Source organism: Pseudorasbora parva, chromosome 12, assembly GCF_024679245.1.
Source record: "Pseudorasbora parva isolate DD20220531a chromosome 12, ASM2467924v1, whole genome shotgun sequence".
Lineage (NCBI taxonomy): Eukaryota > Metazoa > Chordata > Actinopteri > Cypriniformes > Gobionidae > Pseudorasbora > Pseudorasbora parva.
The window spans coordinates 39,139,493-39,167,125 of NC_090183.1; the positions used below are offsets into that span (position 1 = coordinate 39,139,493).

The window sequence follows — 27,633 nt, forward strand, 5'->3', positions numbered from 1 at the left end:
CGTGTCTGATAGCTGTATATTTGTCCTGGGTGTAGTTTATATTCCTGGAACCCTTGACACTCTCTCTCTTTCTCTCCGTATTTCCCTGTAGATAATGAAATCGAGCTTTGCGGTATCCTTGCCATATCCTTTCTATTTCCGTTAGTGGTTTTTCGCTGGGGAACTTGGAGTATTGATATGCGAGCAGTCATGGCTCAAGTGATACCCTCCGGAGGACAGGACTTTGCATACATGTCCCTTCAGGTTATAATCTGTTATGTTAATATTACTTTAATGTGCTTTTATACCTTGTGTGCCTTTGTCGCAAACACACACAAAAAAGGGATAAGCCAGCCATCTGCTTGCTTCCGCACGTTTGGGAGATTGCAAGGGTCCTCATCTGTCTGCAGGAAAGGGTACAGAACCCATCAGAAAAGGTCACAATTATGGTGGAAGAAAGTACAAAGAGACAAATTCCCTCATGCCAGGTCTTTTCTTTCTGTAAGGATGGAAAAGTGCTAAAGAGAAATCTGTCTCTGACTGTTAGAGTTTGTAGCTAATGATGAAACCAGACAGCCTAGTCAACCCTTTTCAAGGAATAAGCCATGGAAAGTTAGCTTCAGAAGTTGGCCTTGTGGGATGTGAGCAACAAAGTTAAAAGATTTCTTTCAAATATTACAGCAGTATATTTACAGCATACACGAAAATGACTCGTATGTAAATGATGAACAGACCAGTGTAAATACATTTAAATTAAATTATAAATTACATTTGGGGAAAAAAAAAAATGAATATACAGTAACCCACAAATGTATTTTGGACAGTACTGGATACTTAAGTCAGAATGTCTGAATGTCATTGGTGCTGGAGATAAACTTTTTCACTTAACTAACTTTTGCCATTACTTTAAACCAACGGTGCTAAGGTCATTTAGTGGATGTATAAAGTCATTTCAATGATATACTTGAGTGTGTGTTTGTGCTGCATTTCTTTAAAATAATTGTCATATGGTTTGACATGATACATGTCACCCATTAATATTTGTACATGAGTTATACTAATAATTATAATCTAAATTTTTATACATTCAAAAGTTTGGAGTTGGTTATATTTCTTTAAATGATTTTAAAAGATGTTTTTTAATGCTGCATTTTTTCTGATCAAAAATACTGTAAAAAGAGTAATACCAAGTAATTGTATTATAACATTGTAAATATATGTACTGTCACTTTACAAATGTAATCCTTCTTGGTGTTTTTTTAAATATATAATTCTTACTGACCCCAAAAGTTTGAACGGTAGTAATCTGATCAATCACAAGATACATTTTAACTTGTAACATGTCTAATAAAATGTTCACTCGTCTAAGGAATAATCAGACCTTAAGCACCAGTAAAATAATGTCGGTGGCGTGTGCTAAATAAGAGAGTCTTTCTTTTTTTATTAGGCTAGCCTACTTGGTCAAAGTGTGCCATGGAGCCACTGGTGTACACAGATTATTTCCATAGAGTTCAGTTTGACCTGCCATGGATATGACTGGATTAAAAATCCTTTCTGACAGAAAATTCGCGCAAAACAATGACCTCGTGCTATATTTTGACAACGCATCCCTGGCAGTTGTAACTTTAAAAAAAATCATATTATGGAACATTATAACGAGTGGCCAAAACATCCCCAACAGCACTGCACAGGTTTCCATTTAATGAATTTGGACAAATGAATCGCTTTCCGATTGCAATGTGGCTGAAAATACAATGTGTGAAGCAGGGGAGGGGTTTCGTTCAGTTAAGAATAGCCTACATGCGCTTTGAGAAGAGACAGGCAACAGTTCGGACAGCAGACCTCACTGTGTCTCCAGCAGACCACATCTCTCCCCACTGTCTCCGTTCACTGCGTTTACTGGAACCGAGCTTGATTTAAAGGTAAGACGACCCGCTTTCGTCTGTGCATCGTGTTTATCCACAGATTAATGATATGATTAGTACATCTAAATATTTGAAAAAGCGTCTTACTGATTGGTTATGTTGTATGGTGCGGGAATACGAGGACGCGCCAAAGCACACCAAGCGTCTTTTAGAGTTCTCCTGCGAATCACTTACCTGAAGGACGCGTGTTTCTCACGTTAGTCTATAGTATTAAATATCGTTCGTTTTAAGGATCTTATGAATTAGCCATTGCCGAGTTTTTCATAAGTTTGAACTCGTATCTGGTTAGATGTCGATGTGGCATTCTAAAATAACGTGACAGTGCTTTTGCGTGCGTGTATTCGGGGATGCGCCAAACGCACACGTTATTTGCAGCAATAATTATCCCAACGTTCTCACGACGCGTTTTAAAAGTTGAACTGTTTAACAGTTCTGCCCTCTTAAAGGGACAGCCCACAGCTAATTAAATTTATATTATCGTTTCTTCAATATCACGTCTTTTCAAACCAATATGATCATACTCATTCTACTTTCATTGTCATGGGGAAAAGAATGGTGAACTATTCTCTTGAAGAAAAAGAAGCGACGCACCTGCAAGAGCCTGTCTGACGCATGTGCTAACATTACATGATTAAAAGGTAGAGCAGAAGGAATGCATCCTGTTTGAACACAAAGTTCTTTTTTTTCTGCTTTGAGGTCGGGTGGGTTGTTACACCTATTGTATGATTACTTATTGAAAGTCGGAGCAACACATCTGTAGCTTTGTTGTAGCCTTTATAGGTAGATGTCATGTCAGCCATTACATGTTTAGTTAAATGCTTGTCTGTATGTTTTGTATCAAATTAAATAAGAGAACCTGCTGCTAATAGTTGTATTACTTATTAACGTGATCAAAACATAAATTAAGCCAGATGATATGCTTATAAAACTTACTCCCAGTCTCCCTAAAAAAACCTCTGCATGCTTTTGGGAGAATGCTTGAGATTCCCAGGAGTATAAATACCAGAAGCTGAATAAATAATGAATAGGACAGGGGAGTGTGCGCACTTGCTTTTTCTCTGTCTGATGTCATTCTGTATGGTTGATTATTGAAGTACAGCAGCTTCCCTTGTCATTTCTCCAGATGGCGTTGAATGTATAACCTTCTGGTAACATCTGCTAATAAAGCAACTTTCCAGAGAGATAACTCTTAACGTATCAGCCTCCCCCTGCCAACTCACACTTTCCAGTGCTATAATTTTGAACTGGGCATGCTTCCTTCTGTTGGCCATTATTACTGATATATTATTACTGAACTCATCCCTAATGCCAACATGATTCTATGCAGAAGACATGCTTGAAAACATTGTACAGTGAAATCATGATGCACTGAACATGTAACCCCTATATCGAGGTTGTAGGTTATGGCACGGAAAACAATACGAGAATTTAAAAAAATGTTGATTCACAGAGATTTCTGTGGTGAATATATATTGGTTATACTTAAAGCTGTCATTGTTACAATGTAATTATATTCTTAACTACTGAGTAAAACGTAACAAGAACACTGTAAAATAGTGTCACCTCATTTTTTTCTAGTTATGATTAGCTGTAAAATATTTTATTAGGAATTGCTTGAGTGTCTTTTTGACTATTGGTTATTTTTGCACAATAGCCTGTTCAGCCTAAGTGACGCGAGTGGAAAAGGAAAGTTGTTTTACAGAAAACAAAAATATGCTTATTTAATAAGAAAACAAGGACATTGAATTTAAGAGTCCTGAAGGCCTGTTCACACCAAGGACAAGGATGACTAATAATAGTTTTAATAATCTTCCTAATTCTATGGGAATAGCAAAGCCCATAACACAACTAACACAAACAACACAGAAGAACAATATCTTTGGAATCTCTTTTTTTCCACAGCGGATGAAGGATACAAAAACAGTCAATCAGCATCACCTAACATTAAAGAGCTAAAGCTTTTAAAGTGGCTCTTAAATAACATCGTCCATTGGTGTGGATGCCAATTTTGCTCCAAGTGAGACTTGAACCCGGGTCCGCCGAAAGAGAGTCGGATGCTCTAACAGGGAGGCTAAAGGCCGGAACCTCTAGTGTCAGTCACTAGAGCATCTCTTGAGGAGAGAGGAGTGAGGTTTACTTGCACAGGGACTACTAGTTGTTACATAAGCAGGAAAACAGCACATGGATTCTAATATTCTCAGATCGTATTCAGTCCTCATTCATATGTGGAAATAAGTATGATATGAATCGGATTCATTGAAAAAGCGATGGTGGCGAATTACGTCAACCCGTGGACCAGGATCACATGACTTTTCAATGGCGCAATAGAGAACAAAGGCTCAACCCAACTTTTTACTGACCTGTTGAAGGTGTTGCGGAAAGCACAACCTTGTATTATCATTTTGTCTGCATCCATTGCAAATTGCGCCAATTTCACTTTTTTTGACCTAAGCTTATCCGTGTCAGTTATTGGGTTGTTTCACTAAGTGTATAGACCTTATGAGCTAGATAAACAAGCGCAAAGCCATCTTTAGATTATGTCTGTGAACTTCTGTTTTTGCCGTAGCTCTGTATATTTCAGCGGCATCGCTGTTGAAGAGTATTTAGCTGGATTTACTTATTGTAGAGTTAACGAAAGTTATCATAAGCATTGCAATGTTTGAAGCGGATGTCATAACATATGTCAGTAGACCGGAAAGATTTTAAAACGAGCAGTTAATTCATAAATCCGTAAGATCTTACCTTCATGCTGTGGAAATACAAACCAGAAGACAGAACACAACGAGCACAGTGTTCTGAAAAGAGGCAGAGCTACATAAGCTCTATAGTCTAAATGCAGATATCAGACATAGGTCACTTTTAAAAGATGTAAGCTTGTTGTCAAAAAAATTGATATAGTCAACAAATCTGAATTGGTCATAAAGACCTGCGGTGTAAACGTGACCTTAGTGATAGTTGGCCTCGTTGTGGTTGAGCACCTTCAACAAACCACTGTCACATATAATAAGCAACTGGATCTTTGTATAGACCACTATTCTCTTTAAAAACAATAGATACTTAGTTCATAAAATGTTATGTAGGATCTTTAAATGTTAAAATAAAGGAGTCAGTGATTGCGTTTAATATACACAGTTTACAATCAGCCAGATGTAGCAGATGTCTTGAATATATTAACCCAGTAAAGCCTACTGTACTGTATTTGATTTACACATTTTTAAGGCTTCTAAATTATTAGCATGATCAAAATATGATCAAAAACTTGTTATACAAAATCTACTACAGTACATGCTTTCTGTCATCCGGTTGATAGTTTATACTTTTGGAATTCTAAAAATGTCCCCCTTCATTTTGTGGTACATACTTTTTGCTGTAAAATCTTCAATGATTTTTATAAAGTATGCATAAGAATAATTTTTTTTTTATTTCAAGATGAATATTTCAACACCTTAAGCAACTTAGGTTTTATTTGATTATGCATGCATATTTTTTTTAATAAAGTAATGTTAAAATGTATTAAATATGAAACATCAGGCTTTTGAGGAATGTTTATTTGTTCATCCCTCAATCATTGCATTGCAATATATTTTGCCCCTCACGATAAAAACTACAGAACTTAGATGATATTTGAATTCTTGATCTTGAATAACCTTGAAAAGATGATTGTTTTTTTGTTTTTTGTTTAAATGAAAGACATTGTTGGAAGAGGTACAGTGACAATTGCAATGTATAGGAAATTGGCTATATAAGTAATCTGCTATACTGATGCTATACTATTCTGTCTTATATTCTGAATCTCGTTGATTCATATGTCAAGCTTTAAGAATTTCACGTTACTTTTTGGCCATATAAATATCAGCAATTGCACCAAATTGCATTTTTACTCGCTTTTGTACTCTGAATAAATTTGAGGCATTTTTTTCCTCCTGGAGTAAGAGCTCCATATTCTCGTCATATTATGGCCATCAAATATGATACTCAAAAATAAATAAATATCTACTTGCCTTATTTTTATTTATTTAAAATTTTGTCTAAAGCCTTTATTAGCCTTTAGCACAGAATCTTGGAATGTGGTTTTCACCTCACAGCCGGTGGAAAATAGGGATAGGACTCGGGCAGAAATCTTGTTCATATATGAGATTATTAACGTAACTGTAGTATGAAGCAGAGCAGGACTGAGTGTTGATGAGCTGAGCAAGGCCGCTGAAGCGATTGTTACGCAAACACACGGCTCCCGAGCAGCGGGACTTTAATTATGAAGGGACACAGTCGCCGGCGTCATTTCCGCTATTCCGGTCATGAGAATGAGGTAACGTAGCTCTGTTTATCATATTAGATACATTTAAGTGTGTTTAAAATTATGTTATGACGTTACTCTGTGCGTTCGTTTGGCGTCTGCTGTGACATTTGTTGCACACTGCAGTGAGAGTAAAGCGTTTCTGCCAAATAAAACCGTAAACCGAAGGTAGGGATGCAGCGATTTTTCGATTAACCGTGCTTAAAAACGTAAATTCATCAGTTTCTGTATCTGATGTGTGAGTAAAATATGTATTTAAATTATAATTGAAAGCATTATTTTTGCAGCTTCCAGTGTATGGAATATAATTACAAGTCTTTTTTATATTGGCTAGTAATTAATTTAAATGTCTATTTCGATCTCTGAAACTTCAAATAAACATTATGTGGTGGAATAGTGACGTATGAATAGTGATATATGAAAAGCAGTGAGCACGACGTCTCTAGCTCAGTACCAGCCAAATCGCAGGAAGCACGTTTGAATTTATCAGTGACGGAAACAAACCCAAATAAGAGACATGACTTTTTTTCAGGCCACATGTAAATTTAGACGAATTATTAAAAAAATTATGATTAAAATGAATATGTATGGATGAAAGTTAGTGACCGTAACAGTTCAGTTTATTCCCCTCACACTGCTATGGATGTTCACAGAGCAGAGGCCGCCTTTCTTTAAATCCTTTCAGAATTCCAAAGGTAGAAATGGACTTTTGTCGCTATTATTATTTTGTGCTGTATTATTTGGTTATTGTGTTATTTCTAGTTCAAAAGGTAGCAAAAATATAACGCTAAAATCTGAAGAGTGTTCATGTGATCTTATACATTGTTGTGAAATTAATTAATGCATAATAATCATGAAAATCGTGAAATCGTGATTATTTATCAGACTATAATCATACCAACAAAATCTATAATCATTAACCGAGGGTAACGTAGATATGACCCAATTGACAGGCGACTCCCTCAGACGTCCCGGGTCCTTGGTTAAAATAGCAATTTTCTCACAATTTACAAATAGTTGGAAACATTTAGGATATTGTAAGACCTCACCTGAACAAAATATATAACACTGGCCTTGTGTTTTTTGGATATTTTACAGCAAAAATACTACATAGTGCACATTTAACCCTCCATTTTGGGCTGCCATTTACTGCCATTATAAAGCTTGGATTAGCCAGGATATTTTTTTTATATAACTCCAACTGTATATGTCTGAAAGAAGAAACTCGTATACACCTAGGATTGTTGAGGATGAGTAAATGATGGTATCATTTTTGGGTGAACTATCCCTTTAAGATAGCAAATTATGTATGGGATCCAGCATTTGTGTAGATGTGGACCCAGATATGCATGTTATGTGACATTTAGCAAGCATTTCCCATGGGCGCTGATATGATATGCTTAAAGAGGACGTTTGAAGGTAGTTGAGGGGGCATTTGGCTAGTTTTCAGGGGATGTGCTTCTGGTGCCACAAAAAGCCGAAATATTCACCTCCGAAAACACAGAAATTTATTACTGCTTGTTGAACAAGTTCAACAAGATGATGAAAGACCTTAATAAGAAGCACTCTCTTCAAAGAAAGGTGTTTCTATTTCTGCTGGAGCAAAGATTGGCACTCTCCAAAGTGTTTCCCAAGGTGGGTTTTGAAGAGGGAGATGCTTTAATTGGTTCATGTTGAGACAAATAGTTTTTCCAGTCGAGTTATGGAGAGGGTGCCAGACATGCGGTGTCCACACCTTGGTTTGATTTGTTCTGAACTTGTAATTTGCTTTTCTCAGCAACTTTTTTTTTTTGCCACCCCACCCCATCCCACCCTTTCAGTCACTTGCTCCGATTTAATGCTCCTTGGCAGTATGCGCAAGGTTCATGAATAAATCAAAGCCCTCACTGTCAATGCTCAGAGCAAGAGGGAATGGAATTATCATGTTCCGTACAGTTTTCATCCGAAAAGTGCTTTCATCATTCTCCTCTTCCCCGTGCTAAAAATATTGCGAGCGGTTAATGCCACAGTACGTTAGAGAAACATAGCTTATTGGCAGCTTTATAAATATTAACCCGAGTCATATTATTTTTCATCCAAATAATAGTATTCGTTACCCATTAATAATCCAGGCCTTACGGTGAAGCGAACAGCAACTTTTTGAGATGTCACTTGATTTCTTCCCTCTGAGAAGGCTTTGGAATTGTCCTCTGCCAGTGGTCTATTTTCAACTGTACATCCTTTGAGATTACTGTGGTATCATCCTTTCTGAAAAGGAAGGTTTGATTTATGGTCTTGAGGAAGAAAAGGAACTGGGGAAAGGCTTGCCATTGTTCTTCCTAGACAATAGTACCACAATAGGACATGTTTTACATTGTATTTTTAAAGGGTTACTTCAGTGATTAGCATATGGCTTTGTATCAGTAGAAACCCTGGAGTATATTCGAATGATCGTGCTCCCTCCTCTCATATCCCCCTGAGACAAGAGATTTATGCATTTTATTTCTGGAAAAATTCCTCCAATGACGCAAATTTTAACGAAGTTTGCGTCATCGGAGGAATTTTTGGCCAGAGGCTAAAGACTACAGCCAGCAGAGGGTGCATTTCTGCATGTTTTCAAACCGCACATGGGGGGTGGGATCACACTCACAGCTCAGCTCGCAGCTGCAGGCATTCATGGAAACGGTGCAGCCGGCGGAGCAAAGTGAATGTTTCAACTTCTCAAACTAATTACTATGAAAGTTAAGCTTCCATAGGCATGAACTGAAAATGCGCAAGACTGAACATGCGCTGTGAATCTATGTTGTGGTCACGTTTACCTCAGCTCTCATCACGAGCTCGTCCATGACTGTCAATGTAATCTGACTCTGCAGCGTTTGTGCTGTGATCATGGGCGTCGGAAGCAAATAAAAAGTGGGTGGGTCAGTAGCGGATAAGGCAAAATATGATAGGTGGGGAAATTGTTTTGCGGGCGGTCTGGGGGTTGTCCCCCAGAAAAAAAATGATCTCAAACCAGAAACCAAAATCTCAAACCAAAAATGACCTCAAACCAGTCAATACCAATAGTCTAATAAGTAAGGAATAATGTACACCCAGCCGGTTGTTATCGCAGAATAAACCCCGACAGAGTGATCAGGACCCCGACGCGAAGCGGAGGCACATTGTCCCGCTTATTACATGGCTACTATTCTCAAATAAATAATTATTAGACACAAAATATTGTCTTGAGATTAAATATTTTATTAGTTCTTACGCAAAGCTTCCGCGAAGAAAAACAGTTCCAACCTGCTTTAAGCCTTTATCTATTGCTGAAGATTTGCCATTTGCCCTTGCTAAATGTTGAAAATGAATGCTGAAAGGGTTAGTTCACCCAAAAATGAAACCAAGCCAATGATTTACTCACCCTCAAGTTATCATAGGTGTATATGACATTCTTCTTTCAAACAAATACAATCGGAGTTATATTTAAAAAGTCCAGGCTAACGTTAATCCAAGCAGTAGCCTAGTTGTAGTTGTGTTTGAAGTCCATAAAAATGCAGCTGAAAACATTATATAGGAAACCTGCCTTGAAGTCTTCCATTGTAACCCACGGCTGTTTAAGCCACAAGATGACGCCAGCGTTAAGCATAGAAGTAGTACCGGTCAAGTAACTCGTAGTACCCGTATGAGCGGGTGTTATCTGGAAATAACGTACCGCTGGAATGCGCGATTGACCAATCAGAATCAAGTATTTCACAGAGCCGTGTAATAAAAAGGCTATATTCATTTAACTGCCATAGAAATCAACAGTTTCACAGATAATGATAATGAACAAGTTGCATGTTTTTAATGCTCCGTGTACAGACAGAAAAAGTGCCGTTTACTAAACGATTGATTGGGCCAGACAAAACTACAGAAATCACTAAATTATTTACCGGGGCTATAGAGTAGGGGTAAGACGCATGGCACTAAGTTTGGACGCATATCGCGAGCATAGGTTTGAATCTGCCTTTTGCCACACTCGCTCTACTCCCTTTCCCCATCACATATCAGATCGGAAAGGTATTTATTTTCAAAAAAAAAAAAAAGAAAATATTAGAAAAGGGGAAATAAAGCGTTTACCGTGTTTCTTAATAAGTTTCTCGGTTAAGGGGTAGTCAATGTAAGCAGAAATGTGCTGAATTAGAGACGATAAAAGTGAGTGGGTCCAATATCATTGGTCTTAAAAAGTGGGTGGGTCTTGTCCCACCCACACACAATGGTTCCGACGCCCATGGCTGTGACACTCCCTCAGCGGCTGAATCACATTATATTAAACAGACATGTTCAGTTTTTAATTGTAGTGTCTGTTTTCTAACTGACTGATTTTATGAAAATGAACGTGGGGGGAAAGTGATTCTGTAATCTAGTAGCGGTGGCTTTGGGAGTGGCCTCGTAGGGCAGCGAAGCATTCTGGGAATTGTTGTCTTTCATCCCCATGAGACAAAGATACATTTTCTGTCTTTTCTCAGTCTAGAAAGCACCAAATAAAAAAATAATTTCACATTTATACTAGAATAATGACCCAGTTTAAATACAGATTCATCTTTCCAGTGCTGAAGTACTCCTTTAAATGGCTGCAAAATCTTCCCGGATATCCAGGAGTGTAATGCAGAAGAAGAAAATTTAATTGGAATTATTGTGCATAGAAAGGGTGTAGTAAACTATAGCATGACACCAGTGAAGTATGGGGAACGAACCGTGGCACCATAATCAAGTTCACAGCTGCGGGGCTTGAGTGGATTTACTGTTTAAAAATGCTTTTGAGGTCTTGCAACAGATTTGTTTTTTTAATTTATAACCATATTCGCCATAATTTCGGTTTGTATGGCCATTAAAGTCGGGAAAACTTGTAACTCCTCACACACAATGGCCTCTTTTGCTTCAGGGGTCCATGAGTAAAGTTCAAGCTGAAGGATATACCCATCGAGTGCTTCTAAGATTTGCATGCAAATTTCTCCCTCTGGCCTAATGATTTCGCTCTAACAACAATTCAGAGGCTTGTGAGGCTCATTTCAACCTTTAAAGAGTTTACCGGCTCATCTTTAGGATGCGTAGCCAGCAGTGACAGCCAGAAGTGTGCCTTTGGAATCTTTTAAGAAAGACTTTTTTAATTATTTGTGGTGCAAATAATGTATGTTAAGAGGATTATAAAGTTTCCTGTTTAATTTACATTGCATTATCGGTGCATTATGAGTAGAAACAAAGTTGCAAATGTAAAAAGTTTCTTTTTGTTATTAAACTTGGCAAATGGAAATAAGTCATGCTGCATACAAATATACTTTAAATAAGAAATGAATATGCTGCATTTGTTTTATTGCTTTTAATGGGCTTTTTGTTAGCAGTAAATCTGAAATGTTCCTTCCGGAGGCTGATACAATAGTATTTTGTTTTTGTGGGAAATAACTGTTCACTCCCATCCATGATTTATTTGTGTAACAGAAGTATGAATCATTCTGCATCTTTATTAAGCATGCAAGTTCAACAACATAGACTCATAAATATTTCAGTCCACCATTTGAAGTTACTGGAACATGAAAACTGTTACTGAAATGTCCTTTGTGGCTTGGGTTTCTCAGAGGGTGTCTGACCCTTTTTAAACTGTATGCATGTTTTAGATGTATAACAAACAATGGCCATTCACAATGCAGTCCTATCAGTGTGCTTATCACAAACTGCACGACACTTTATGATTTGTATTGTTCTGTTTGTGTTAAGAGTTCTGACAAGTTTTATCTAAAGCATTCACAAAGCACAATCCCCATGTCCCACTCCAATGTACAAAACCAAGTATGTGTCAGTCAAAAGGACTCATCGAGCTCAGCCACGTTTCGGGGGATCGGAATGGATCTGTGTAGACCTGCGTGCTATTTTTATGTGTAGGTTAATTCGCCCAACCTTTTTGTAATGCAGTCATCTTCAGCACAAGTATTAACATCACATTAACTCCGAATGAAATTTCTGAGCTTCACTCCACTGCGGAGCTACAGGGATGTAATTGAGAAAAATCCCAGAGGAAACGGCTGGAAAACTGCTAGTCTCGTATTAACTTTTTTCATCTCTTGCCGCAAATAGCTTAATGTACCTTTGCAAAAGGGAGGCTTCATTCATTGCAGAGATTCCCAATGTTACTACTCGCTCCAAATGTCCATATCAATCAGTATGGTGTGTGATGAAGACATTGAGCCCATATTTGACATATTTTATCGAGATAGAATCCATATCCGTGGAGGTGAATTCCAGCATCATGGGCTGAATTACAGAATCCATTCTGCAAAGTAGACTGATGATAGTTAGGTCATGATTTGCTTTACTGCTACTTTTTATTTTCTTTATTGATGAAGTAGCCATAAGGGATGAGTAAACCTACATGTTTTTAAAATCGATTAGGCAGTGGGTTGATTGTACGACTGGTTGACCCGAGGCCTTGTCCACACTAATACATTGTTGTGTAAAAACAAAAAATATCTTAGTATTAAACTGCTGAACACTCTAAGACAGTGTTTTGACCTGTTGACTTTTTTGTAAATGCTCTCCCAAGTGGTAAATTTGAAAATGCAGTTTTTGCATTGTAGAGTGGATTGTGAAAACAGGTATTTGAAAATGATGACAAGTTGTCATGTCATGCATATAAATCTATATTTATCCCGGTATTGTATACTGTTATATGCTTTTAATTTTCACACTATTGTTAAAGATAAGTTTCTTGAATACTTTACCCATCTACTGTTTAAAATGAACAACACCGCTGTGTGCTACAGCAGAAATGCAACCGTTTCACCGTAAACCTCGTAAACAAAGCAGACTCGCGCTACTAAACAGCATTTAAATGTTTCAAACAGCCATTCAGTTTTTTGTATGTGGTACGGTGATGACGGCAAGTTTGAGCACAGAATCTTGGGACATGTGGTTTTCACCTTACAGCCGGTGGAAAATAGGGATAGGACTCGGGCAGAAATCATGTTCATATATGAGATTATTAACATTACTATAGTATGAAGCAGAGCAGGACTGAGTGTTGATGAGCTGAGCAAGGCCGCTGAAGCGATTGTTACGCAAACACACGGCTCCCGAGCAGCGGGACTTTAATTATGAAGGGACACAGTCGCCGGCGTCATTTCCGCTTTTCTGGTCATGAGAATGAGGTAAGGCAGCTCTGTTCATCATATTAGATAAGTGTGTTGATTTAAGTGTGTTGAAGATGACAATGAAAAATGCTTCTAAAGCATTTATTAATCTGAGTTACATTTCAACATTATTAAAATCATATTACTGTATTAGTAAGATATTACTGTATTAATAGATGGACCTGAGATAACATTAAAAGTTGTATTTTTAACAGTTGACATTTTCAAAGAATAATAACTTTGTAACAAATGTAGCTATTTGCTCATTGTTAATGTTAGTTAATGTATTATCTAACATTAACTACTAGTTAGACCTATTGCTCTTAATTCTTTTGCACTTTAATCGGTTTTAAACATTTGTTTACGTTATACATTGTAGTGTAGGCCTATTGCTTTATTGTATTTAACTGTTCGGTTTTTGTTTGTTTTTTTGCCATAAGAAAATGTTATTAAACCTGGTATAGTATGACAATACTTTTTTGCAACTTATTTCAATATCGTGATAATACAGCAATTCAACTCAGCAATTCATCGCAATATGAAAATTTGATACAGTCACATACACTCTGCTATTTGTAAACTCTTCATATCAAATATTTACTTGCAATTGCGGTCCTGCGGGCGTTTTAGACCACATATAGGTGATAATGGTGATTGAGTGCGACCTGGCAGATCAGTGAATGTGAGACATTTTTCTAAATAAAATGATCCTGCCAGAAGTATAGAGTGGGATTTCTATTCAGTCTGTCATCATCACAGCAAGCTTTTATGAGGTTTTATGCATGCGCAGTATAGTAAGGTGAATTTAGCGTTTTCTGACGTTTCAGTGTGGATGTGGAACTTTTTTTTAAATGCTTAACAACACTAATGTGGATGGAGAGCATTTAAAACGAAAAAAATAGTTTCAACTGTATTTGGATTAATGTAGACATAGCGTGAGGGTAAATTTTGCTGGTTTGGGGATAAATTGATGCTGGCCATATGTGCTTATTGGGGGTTGTTAATATAAAATTCTCAAAAAGAGTTTTTTAATGTTTTAAATACCATCTTAATGTAATTATCAATAACTTGATATATACACACTACCTGGCCAAACAAAAAAATTGCTTTTTGGATTTAAATAGGCAAATGCTTAAGTGCCTATGATTGGATCATTATTGCAATAATTTGTATGTTTCTAGGATGGGCAACAGTTCTTCTAACCCTAATTGATGGAGTGTGTAGCTTTTCATTTCTTAAACAATCATTTAGGAAGACACGTCATGGCCATATTCCAGGACGACAATGTCCATATTCTTCAGATTTAAATTGTGAAAGAATGGTTGGGAGGGAGCATGAATAATCTCATAAATAATTGTTATGATGTTATTTTCATCAAGAGGTGCATACATTTTTGGTCAAGATGATGCAAGAGTCCAGCACTCTGTCAAGTCTCCTCCAGCACATTCCAAAGACTTTCAATGAATTTAAGGTCTGGGCTCAGAGGTGCCAGTTCATGTGTGAAAATGATTGTCCATGCTACCTCCCAACCATTCATTCATAATCTGAGAAATGAAATGAAGAGCTACACACTCCATCACTTGGGGTTAGAAGAACTGTTGCCAAATATATAATCATGTTAGAAACATAATCACTGCAATCACACATACACATGGTATTGTAGTTGCAATGAAGAAAAAAAAAACATTTTATTCCATCACCTTTGAATAAGCTTAACTTTGTTTAGCTTATTACAGTTACTGCGTTCAGCAAAATGCATCTGCAAACCCAATAAATGTGCATTGATACTTGAGTCATTTAGGTTAGGTATAAATAATTTGATTGGATGGAATGGTATAGACTCCATCTGATGATGCTCAACAGTGAGTGTATTCATTCTAATTATATGACTGTGACAATGCTTTTTCTCCCCCTTAAATCCCAAGTTGCAAATGAATGAAACATAGCACACTGGGCTCGAACAAACAGAATGCATTAGAGAGACCCGTAAAGTAGGCTAAGCATTTTCTAAAATGTGAATCTGAAAGATTGGAGTAGTGCTAACAATTGCCTCTAACACTTTAATTTAGGGCCCTGTTCTCACGATTAACTAGTTGCTTACTAAGATATTGGCTGTTCATTAGTACAAAACGCATATTAATCCCTTATTCTGCATGACCTTATTCTACGTCCCTTAATCCTACCCCATCTGACTAACTTGAGAAGCAGTAATTCTTTAGAGGTTTATTGAGGTAAAAGTCATAGTTAATAATAAATAGTTAATGTTGAGAATTGGACCCAAGGATCTAAAGTGACTAAATTGACATCTTTTTTGTTTCCCTTGTATATTTAATCTTTTTAAATCATATTGTGTTTCAGATTTTTTTGGAATCCACATATAGTTAGCTTTGTTGCTTTTGTAAGATGCACATCATAAGCTAATAATAGAGTAATGTGGTCTTAAATATTTTATGTCTATTACGTGTATGTACAATGAATAAAAAATGTACAATAAATAAGAAATAGTTAAGGTTATAATATTAATATCTACTAGTTAATATGTGGAGGTCAGAATTTCCATTTACATGGTTTGCAAAAAGGTTTTTTTTTATTTTATTTTTTTTTTGCAACCACGCAAACCACTCAAAAGCTTGGGACACCAGACGTTTGAGGGCCCCCTGCTGGCCACAGATAATTGAATGAATCGTTCTGTCTTCTACTTATCTTTTTTATTTAGCCGGCTAATCAGGGCTTACAATAAATCATGTCACAAATCCCTTAGTGGTTAACAATCTACAGTTACCATATGACAAACAGAGAAAATACACCGGAATTGGTTAATTTATTAAGTGAATTGGTGAATTTGAATCCATCTTCTGTTGTGCGCTTTTTGAAAGACGATGCAAATTAGCACTTATAGCGATGGACCACGCTCATAGATCAATATCCACAGCCATTAAAGAGCCCACAAGAAAGGAACTGCACGCATCCCTGTGTACTTAAATCAGAATTTTGCTTGTGGCATCTGATGATGAGATATAAACAGGAAGCTATCAAAATGACTTTTGCATGATATATTACATCATGTAGATTTTGATGCAAAAATCTGATCAGCCCTGCCTGTTTAGTAGTGAAAAAAATATTAGATGATCTGATCATCTCAAATTTGATTAGCATACGACAGCTCAATCAATAGCTTAGGAAATAGCCCTAATACACATGTTAGAGAGATATTTAAAAAGTCACTATCATGATTAAAGCTGCACACACTAAATAGATTTCTAATGAGCTGTTTCTCTGATGGACTGCTTACATCTGCAATAAACGGATGCCTGTCCCTCTTAATGCTAATCATTCAATCAGAATCTGCACACTGAAACGCAGTAAGAGAGGATGGTGGTGTGTGTGCGTGTGTGTGTGTTTGTGTAATGAGGATTGTTGATTATCCATGACTATTAGTGTCACAGCAATGGTCTTATGGTGCTATTTTAACTTGACAGCTGAAAAGAAACAGAGGACAAATTCACTAGTGAATTGCTCAAAGGTGTTATTTGCACATGATATCTGTGTTGTCTTAGCTCCAGCTAAAAGAACTGTGCAAACCATGTCGCAAACACTTAAAAAATGTAATGCTGAATTCCAATTTGTTTATGCTGAGATTTGGCAAACGGTTTTGAAGGGGGACGTATTGCGATATTGACTGACTGACTGTACATGATCACTCTTTTTACATGGCTATGCACCAATTAAATATTTTTCAGAAATATTTGATCACTGTATGCCACGACTGACCAGTCAGAATCAAGTATTACAGAGAACCATCTCAAAAGACAAGTGACAGTCATGATTTTGATAAATGTTCTGCCACAATCACTAAATTGTGCAAGGCTAATTAAACTAAGCAAATAGCTCTGATGTGTGAGAATAAGGCTTTAATAACATAAGATACATGATAAAAGTTATACAATTTAAAAGGATAGTTCAACTGAAAATGGAAATTCGGTCATTGTTTACTCAACCTGTATGACTTTCCTCTGTGGAACACAAAAATTGTCTGATTTGTTTCCCCTTCTCCATACAATGAAGCCATCGGAGCATTGAGGCTTTGTTTTGGGACCCATTTTGAATTTATTATATGCCTAAAAACATTATTTGAAAAAATCTTAATATGTGTTCCTTAGAAGAAAGGAGTCATACAGGTTATTTTGGAATGACACGACGCTGTGTAAATGATAACATGATATTAATTTGGGGGGTGAACTATCCCTTTAAAGGTGAAATAGGTGATAGGAAATGCTAACTTTAGCCTGCTAGCACTGAAAGCATACAATCCCACCCTCCCTGCAAATCGCTGGCCAAAGCCACGCCTCCTCCGAAACGCATGAACGTGCAAAGACTAGAAGAAGATAAACGACCAGAGACATCGTTTATGTGTCATTCACCGGTGAGAAAACATTTAGTACAGTGAGTAACAGTACTACAATGGCAAAAGTAAACGACTGTTTGCCTGCCATTCTCTCTCTGTGAACACACTGCTGACGTATGATGTCTGCGTGAACATAGTGGTATACAAACACGCGTTGAATGACAGGGAACACGATATAATTTCATTCGGACCAAACATTTTATGTCCTATGCCTTCCACAGACATTTAGACCGCTTGACATAGGGATTGCTATCGAGATATGAGAAGACTTTCAACTAGCATAAGAAACAATGTTTCTATAGAGAATCACCTATTGCACCTTTAAATAGTCACTGCATAATCTCCTGGTTAGACTGGTACATTCTGAACACAAGCAACTTTCGAACGCAACTTTCTATTGAAGTAAGGCTACATCTCGTATTCCATATGGTCTTTGACATTTTTTTCAGGCCTATCTCCAGCTGTAGTCTGTGCTCCATTCATCAGCAACCTCTTGTTCTGTCGTCAAATCGTAGCCACTCTTTATTTTCCAAGGCAACACAATGTTCTACTGAAGTGCAAAATAACTCATGACATCTGTGATTATTCCAAACCTTTAAACTGTCTTTTTCTATTACTCTTTCATTGGCGTGATTGATTTAACTTTATCTTCAGGGCCACAACGTGGCTTCGTTTTCTCCACAGTCGCTTGTTTATGTTTATAGCGGTTTGGGAAAGCCTTTTTCTCTTTCTCTGCGCTGGAATGGATTCATAATGTGGCCCAAAAGCATGACAGTCTTAGCTTTACGAAAAGAAAAGGCTTTTCTTTCTCTTTCTGTTGCTGCCAGCACTTCTGGTTCAAGACCTTTGTAGTAGCCTTCATTGCTCTGATTTATGCATTGTGGTTTCATTGAGGTGTAATGAAAAAAGGATCAACACAAAGGCTTTGAAAGCTCGCTAAAATTGTTCTCCGACAGGAACAGGCATATCTAAGCAATGCTTTGGGTTAGTAGAAAGCGTCCTGTAAACACGAGTAATTCTGAGGATCTACCGTCCTGCCATCTGCACCTTCACGTATATAAATCACAATCTGATCTTTTTTTGCTTAAGAGATAGCGGCCGTAATGCAGTCCCCAGCTGGTATTGAACCAGAACACAATGTTCTTGGCTAGGGAATCCTGATTTCCCAACATGGACCTACGATTGCAGTCCATAAATCATTTGGAGCGCCTAGTTGGAAGTGCCTCCTCCCTTTATTGGACACATTGGTTATTGTGCACCAACTTTGTCATTGGTATTGTCCCTGAGAGAAGTTGCAACTGCTTGTGGCATTGCCTGAAAAGGTTCGACTGTATTAAAATTCATGTGCTATTCGTCTTAGCATTGCACTTAATGGCTTGTAACTTTACATTGTAATGCCGGATAAAACAACAACAGTTACGTCCGTCAAACCTCTGGAGCTCAATTAGATTTGGCTGTCAAGAAACTTAATAACTTGCTTCTGGGTTGAGACCTTCTAGATCCCTGGTGAGGTCCACGATCTACTCCAATGATAAAATCTGGTATCCAAGCTGCTGGATCCAGAATGGATTGTCTGTGAGCACAAGGTCTTGGAGACAATAGGAGCTCGTGTTCAACTGGGGTGTAGAGATGATGGCTCATTTTCAGCATGGCTTCACAGAGTAGAAGCTTACTTGGGCTTGAAAGAATCTCACAGATGGAGACTTGTTCTCAGGTTTAATGTAGATGTACTAAAGGAGGAGTCTCGTATGAGATTCCTATGGGACAATTTTCATGGGTGAGTGGGAGTTTTTGAGAGCAAGCTACAATCTACTATTATATGGAATGCTTCCCAATTTGCGCCAATTAGACCATAATCTACCTGCGTGAGGGTGAGAAAATTATTAAAGGAGACATTAAAGTGGCAAAAAGCCAGTGTAGAAACTGAGGGCTGAGCCACTAGTGCACTGATAGCTTGATTGAATATATCTCTAATAATAATGAAAGTTGAAAGTGAGATTCTCTTCACTGATGAGCCACTTACTTTTACCACTCTGCCGTTATGTTTATTCTATGCTACATTTCAGATTGCCGTGCAATCATGCCAGTTCTCAGATGGCCATAAACAGGTTATTAGGACTTAAAATGGTGTTGGCAAATTTGAAAGAACCATAATTTCAGCCATAGCAGAAACGTAGTCAATGTCAGCGTCCTAATTTCTACTCATCACATTTCCATTTGCAGACATACAATTACTCGACAGGCTTGAATCAGTCACTGTGGTAAATTGTTTATCTGGCAGAGTGTCACTTGAATATGTTTAACTGGCCACTTTAGTCAAGTGGTATGGCTGCTTTTGGATTTGATATTTAAATGGTGATGAAGACATTTGTCATTATCACTCTTTAAGGTTTAGGGTTAAGGGTTAAGGTTTGGTCTAAATCCTAAAACAGCCAAAAAATTATAAATTGACATTCTGATTACATAAAAAAGAAATAATATTAACGATAATTGATATGGTGCTGATAATATTGTGCATTTCTACTGTTTAGCACTTCTATGAAATATGAACACAGTAAATATTTATTTTCTTAATATTTTGTTGTTGTTGTTGTTGTTAAATTATCTAAACATCTTTAAGAATTTGCTTAAAGGGTTTTTTCACCCAAAAATGAAATTGCTGTCATTAATGACCCTAATGTCGTTCCACACCCTTAAGACCTCTGTTCATCTTCGGAACACAGTTTAAGATATTTAGTCCGAGAGCATATGGAAGTGTATGCACACTATACTGTCCATGTCCAGAAAGGGACATCAGACATTTTGAAGCATCGAAAATACATTTTGGTCCAAACATCACAAAAATAACGACTTTATTCAGCATCTGATTCATTCATCTATACGATGATTCACAACCGTTTGAATCTTTATTTGAGAATTGAAAACCAAACCGGAAGAGAAGACAATTTTGTTGTATGAATATTTAAACATGCAATATGTCAAAATGCATAACAGACACTCTGCATTTAAATAAAGAAACAAACAAATAAAAAAAAATGTTATTACAAAATATTTTACTCTAGCATGCATCCTATTTTTAATCAACACTTGAATGTGGGTAAGTTTCTTTAAATAAACAACATGTTGAGCAAAAAGCTGATACAATCATGTTTTTGTCAAATACTACATCTGGATCTTATTCAGAACAAGAACAAGTCCATCAACACCCCTAATGTTAGCACAGTCCCATAGCTTGTCCTGGGTCGACATTTCATTCAGTAACATTAGGTAGTTTGGATTTATATGCTGTTTAATGTTAATGATCGCTGTATTTTACATATTGATATGATATCGCTCATTTCTGCTTCTTCTTCGCATGTGTTTTAATCAGGTGATTACTCTTTCAGATGTCATAGTGCCCCCTGTCATATATGTAACGTTAGTCCACTGGAGAGGCGAGGTTGAGAACCCAAGTGCAGTTTTTATTTGTACAACTTAAATCCAACACATAAAACAAACTTGGCTTGGTAAAAATAAACTAAAGACTTTACTAAAACATAACTTGACCTGACATAAAGACATGGACTCACCAACTAGCGGGTTACAACAATTAATATCAGACAAAGACTATGGCAACATGAGGGCTTAAATACACGAATGGGCTAATGACAAGACAAGGAACACCTGTGAACGAGGATCAGCCCATAAACCAATGGCCGTTTCTCAATATGTGTACTTGTCTGTACTTGTGTTCTCATGGACATGTGAAACGTCATCAGTCGCTGCCCAAGTACTGTTCCAATTCAAAGTTCACATCTAGCCAAGCAGGCTACGGTTAAAATTCCTGTATGTGTCCTTGATCCGCCCCAAACTAATGTTGGACGTTTGATGGAGTATTTCTGTGTTAAAAATACTCCTTCCGGTTTCTCACAAGTTTTGGAGAGTTTTTTTTGAGTATGGCTCAGCTTGACGTCGACAGAGCTGAAGGTCCTTGTATGGGCCGTACGGGCTCTTCTCCCGGAAGGGTGCGCGCGCGTGACTAAAGCGAGAGAGCAAATGCACGCCCATAAACACTGCTCTCAAGGTGCAGATCCACTCATCCGTGCAACACTTCTGTCGCGCCGCGCTCCACTTTATTCCTATGGGTGACATCAAGCGACTTCAACGCTTCAGCACAGCATTCCGGGAAGGCAGCGCTGCATTTGAACCGATTTGAATGCAGAAATGACGGGAAGCTTCACAACATCGCTTCAGTCGTGTCGCAAAATTGGATCTCCGCGGTCACTGCTGTCACAGGACTTCACCAAATCATACCAAAGAAGTGTGTTTTTGACGCGGCGGTCCCAGCGATAAAGGTTCGGTCCTGCTTTGGAGACAGGCAGTGAGTAAAACTGCTTCAAATGTCTATGTTGTTGGCTATCGTCGCGTTAGTAAACATCAGTAAACAACACGATCGTGTATAACGTTAGTTAATTTATCAATGGAGCATGCGATCTATGGTGTGTGTTTAAAATACATTTGTTTAGCTGACCAATATAGGTGTCAGTTTGTTTATTGTAAAACCATAGGTGTCAGTTTGTTTATTTTGTTCTCACAAAGCATGCTTCGTCATTCAAATGCGCGGTTACTCGATTGTTGTTCTATGTATAACGTTACACTAGCCTGACGCGCAAAACCGTTTTGCTTGCTACTGCTAAGGTTTAGTCGCATACAATAGTCCATAAACCGAGTCATGTCCTCATAAACTGCGAGTAAACACACACAAATGTTGGCAGGCCACTAAATACAGTACATACCACAGAGACGGACATCCATGTTGTTGCTTCTCCTGTTCAATTTATTTCAGCCTCCGGATTTGATTCTGGATCACATATGTATTAGTTTAATCTGATTGATAGCCATGGTTTATTTAGGGTAGCGTTTTCTTCTCCACGCTTGAGGACGTCACCGCTTTGTGCGTGCTCGTCATTCTTTAGCTCCGCCCACACGATACGCCTCCAGCCGCTCGTTTTTTTTCCGGAAAGAATCGGTAAAGCCTATATTTCTTTTATAAATATAATAAAACTAAAGACTTTTCGGAGATATGAAGGATGCAATTCTTTCGGAGATATGAAGAAAGTGGTGGTTTATGACATGTTTTATTGTAGCCTAAAATGATTACGTTTTTTTTTTTTTTTTTTTATGAATTTTTTTTTTTTAAGAAAAAAAGAAAAAAAACACAGCTTGTGTTTTATGACATATTTTGTTTTATTGTAGCATAGAATATACGTTTCTCAATACCAAGTACGCGAACGGATTGCGTCTGTGTAATTCAGGCTTGTCAAGTTTGACTGGAGAACAAACTCCCGAGGACGGCAGGACACAAGTCAAGTCAGGCTGATCTGATAACAGCAGCGTTCTTCATAGTGTCACTGAAAGTGTAGGCCTATATGCTATATGTATACTTTAGGCTACAATAAAACGAAATATATGATAAAACACCACTCTGCCTCTTTTCATTTTTTTTCACTATAAAAAAATATGATATTATAGCCACACAAATGTAGTGCAGGTAATGCATTATCTTCACTGCATGTATCTAACAAAACGAAATAAAACAAACCCTGCCTCTTATCGTTTACATTAAATAATAATAATAATAATAATAATAATAATATGTGGTTCAGACAAGTGTGCATATGATTTTCACTCTAATAAAATGAAATATGACATAAAACAGTCTCTTTTTGTCAAATGTCAGTTTATGTGTGATCAATGATATAAGAGTATAAATAAAAGGTATATGGTATAAGAAGCTATAGAAGAAATAAGTGAACAGTCCAGTCAGTGATATCTACAACGGTTATGTTAATAGCCTAAAATAAAATAAAAAACACTCTGCCATCAGCCAAAACGGTCTGTCAGGGAATAAATTATAGATTAATGAGACCAAAGATCGCTCGTTAGATCTAAACAAGACAAATTATATTTCATGTTTAACCACCAAAGACATCAGAGCCAGCGGCAAACGTCAGAAGGTCTAGCCGAGAAAAGGCTGCTCTCAGCGGGTTAACGAGTGCTGATCACCCGCTGGAGCGACTGGATCTCACAACTCCGAAAACGCTAGATCAAATTGCCAAATAGGCGCTCTCTTTATAAATAAACCATTTGAGCTTTAAACAACTGCATTCTTGCCTGAAAAAGTCTTAAAACTACATTTTGTGACAAATTAAATGTAGTATTTTTTCATTGTGCGGGTTTTTTCGTCCGCTGTTGCCCTTGCTGTTCGGTCTGAGATGCATTCTAGGATACCGGTCTGTCTGAAGTCCACAAGTCACCTCTCGATGCATCCTTGATAAAAGGGGAGGATCAAGGACGCATCCGGCGATTATAACTGTACTTGGCTAGATGTGAACTTTGAATTGGAACAGTACTTGACCAGCGACTGATGACGATTCACAATAGAGATTAATGACGATTCCTCCCTTCCTCTAGAGTTCGTTCTTGCGAGTTGAATTTGGCAAGTTTGAAGTACCAAGGACACAAGTCACAAGTTTGCATACTTGGTATTGAGAAACGACCAATGACAACATGACACAGGAACATGAGGCAGGAACACATGAGGGTATAGTCACATGACCAGGGAACACATGACAAAACCAGGAAGTGCATGACAACATGACAGTGAACATAAAAACCTAAAAACATGAAACAAAACCAAAACACCCTGTGACAATATAAAATTGAAAACATGGAAAGACAAAAAAATGCTGTCAGTGGTGGGGAAGAGTCTTATATTATAATACCAATTTTATTTCTCACTAATTCTATTCATGTCTTAAATGTCTCACTTAAATCCTCAAGCTTTAAATATTCCAAATCCTCATGCTTAATTAAAAAAAATGTGGCAGGGGTTTGTAAGAAAAAGTACATTTTAATGCTTTTAAGAGGTAAACTGGTTAAACCTTTATTATTATATAATATTATAAAATATTAAATATTTTGTCACAATACACTGAAATGAGTGATTATCAAGGGAGAAAAATGCTCCCAAATGGCTAAATGAGCCATTGTTTTGTATAGCTATGACTTAAACTAAAGTATACATAGGTAAAAGGTCAAATCAATATGTCCAGATCCAAATTCCTGTTTCAATAGGAAATATGTCAATATAGGAAAGAAAAGTCTTTGGGTGTACAAACAGTCCAAAGCTGCTGGAAGCTTCTGCACATTACTGCACTTTTGCTTTTTTAGGATTATGTTCTCAGCTTGAAAACCAAGCTTTGAGTGAATCAATGCAGGACTGTTAGTTACTGTTAGATTAAATATTACAATATTTAAGAATCATGTATTCTTCATTTTCACCATTTCATACTTTTTTACCAGTTTTATTGTAACAATGAAAAGCTAATGATAGCTTGAGGGACTTTAGTTCTGGGCTTAGCCTGCTCTGGATTCAATAGTAATACATACCCTGCTGCTTTTATAAGAGCAGTTACTTGGATTTATTAGTATGAATGTATATTTTGCACCTCGTGTCTGCACATTTTGGATGCTTAAATATGCATAATGTGATTCACAATGTGCCTAAAATGCTTAAGAGCTTACATCGACCCTTCATCTATAAAGCCTGTATTACTTCCTTGTGGGCTGTTACTGACAACAAGATAATTGAGGTTTTTAGCATGGACTAAACCCCACCGCTATTAATGGAGCAGAAACAAAAACGCTGTTTCAATTATATAATTGTCTTCCACCAATAATCCCTCCTCTCTGCTAGAGTGGAGAGAGTCTCATGTAATGTTGATTTTAGACCTCATCTAATTCTAAGCACTAAAATCTCATTCAGCTTTTGTTGGTGTAAAACAGCAAGAGGATATGAATTATAAATACCGTCTCGGCTTGAGCGAGTGCAATTTCGTCTACACACATATCAATCCCATGTGCCCCAAACAAATATGCTTGTCACTTTGCATAATGTATAAGTTACAGGGCAGACTGGTTGTGTCTGTTAATGTAATGAGGAGGGTTACCTGAGCTCCCTCCAGCTAGCGGCGCAAAAAATCCGATGGTGGAAACTCGATCTCGTTGTTTGAGAATAGCAGGGTTGATTAGATTTCGGTTTATTATTGTCCAGAACCAGTTGATTTCAAGGACTAATTTTAAACCTTTGGAAGTGAAGTGTGTGCGGTTTTCGCTCTGCGTTCTGATGGTTATGTGAGTCCATTGGTTTGTTGTGGTTGATTGAGAATTTGCAACAACAAAGTCCCGCCGTGTGTCCAGAGACATCGGGGATGTACCACTTGTGTATGCTATAAACACTACTGTTTGAAAGTTTTGTTGTTGTTGTAGCAATGATGTATTAAATTGATGAACAGTGAAAGTACATTGTTACAAAAAATAATAGTGTCAGAAGCAATTTCTCTGTTTTCACCATGTAATTCTTGTGCAAACTTGTGTGGATTATAATTTTTTTCCACACAGTGAAGTTGCAGGAGGAATGTAAGTCTGAATGAGTCTAAGAGCTGACCTTGCTGCTCAGATGCAGCCAGATGGTTAAGTGCAGTAAACACAGAGAGGGTCAGAGCACACTGAGACCTCTGCCACATGGTGCAGTCAACACAGCGGGACTGCACGGATCAAGGCACGCGCAGGGCTCTAATGCAGATGGTAATTCCTGTGGAAATCCACATCAGAGTTGAAGTTAAACATTGCCGGATCTGCCTGACTTTGACAGGTGGTGAAGATTTTCAAACATTAGGGTTGTGCACCAATCAAAGCTGAATTGAGCAGGAATTGAGAATGCCAATTAATGAATTTGAATCGAGGCAGCAAACAAGATGCAGAATAATATTTTGAAATTGTATTTGAAGAATTAAAGGCATAATATTTAGGGGTTTTTTGTCGCTAGAGGTCACCTTTAAAAACATAGACGTAGCTTGATGATGCTTAGATTGAGCGTGGATTCATGGGAGATGTCATCTTCACCTCACAGCCGGTGGAAAATAATCAGGATGGGACTGGGGCAGAAATCATGCTCATGGATGAGATTATTAACGTTACTTTAGTATGAAGCAAAGGAGGAACGAGTGCTTTGGGAGCTGAGCAAGGCCGCTGGACCAATTGCTAATAAGAGTCAAAAGATTATTATAATAATAATAATAATAATGCTGGATTTGCAGACATATTGAGATTAAGGGTGCGTTCACACTTGTCATGTTTGGTTCGATTAAAACAAACCCTGGTGCGATTGCTCGTTTAGTGCGGTTCATTATTTTGAACATATGTGAACGCTGCCATCCGAACCCTGGTGCGCACCAAACAAGCGGACCGAGACCGCTTAAAAGATGGGTCTCGGTCCGCTTCCAAACGAACTCTGGTGTGGTTCGATTGATATATGAACGCAACACGGACCAAAGACATGTAAACGGACCAAAAACCGGACGTATAATGTCACAAGATGCGACGCATAATGCTGATTTGACGACGCGGAAAGATCGGTGTATCCAAAATGAGTAACTTTAACGTTACAGGGCAAACGTGGAGCAACGAGGAAGTGCCTAATCAATATTTGGTCAGACGAGCATGTTTCGAAAATGCTAGAAAAAACACACAAAAAGCATACCTGGCTCTTGTCATCAAAGTTCCTGTGTTGCCCATTATTAGCAGGCACAGACGACAGAACGGCCGTCTCTTTTGCATAAGAGTCACCCGTCTCTTTTCTGCACAACGGAGGAAATCCTGCTGCTGTTTTGAATGTTTTGAAGATTTCATGAGCTCTTCATGAGTTCTCAGCGGGTAAAAATAATGCCACATGTACACGCATAAAATGATCGCGTTTAATCCAGCACACAGCGTTGTTTTGAATGTTTTGCGCATTTCATGAGCTCTTCATGAGTTCTCTGGTAAAAAATAATGCCATATGTGTTACACGCATAAAATGCCCGC

General features: G+C 37.6%; 1 protein-coding gene across 1 annotated transcript in view; it reads left to right on the forward strand.

The window, feature by feature from the left end:
• Positions 1–1,793: 1,793 nt before the first annotated feature.
• LOC137094505 (contactin-4) overlaps positions 1,794–27,633 on the forward strand; it is a 139,659-nt gene continuing 113,819 nt past the window's right edge. Inside the window, exon 1 of the mRNA XM_067460240.1 lies at positions 1,794–1,901. The gene's annotated coding sequence lies outside the window, so the exon portion shown is untranslated. The remainder of the gene's footprint in view (positions 1,902–27,633) is intronic.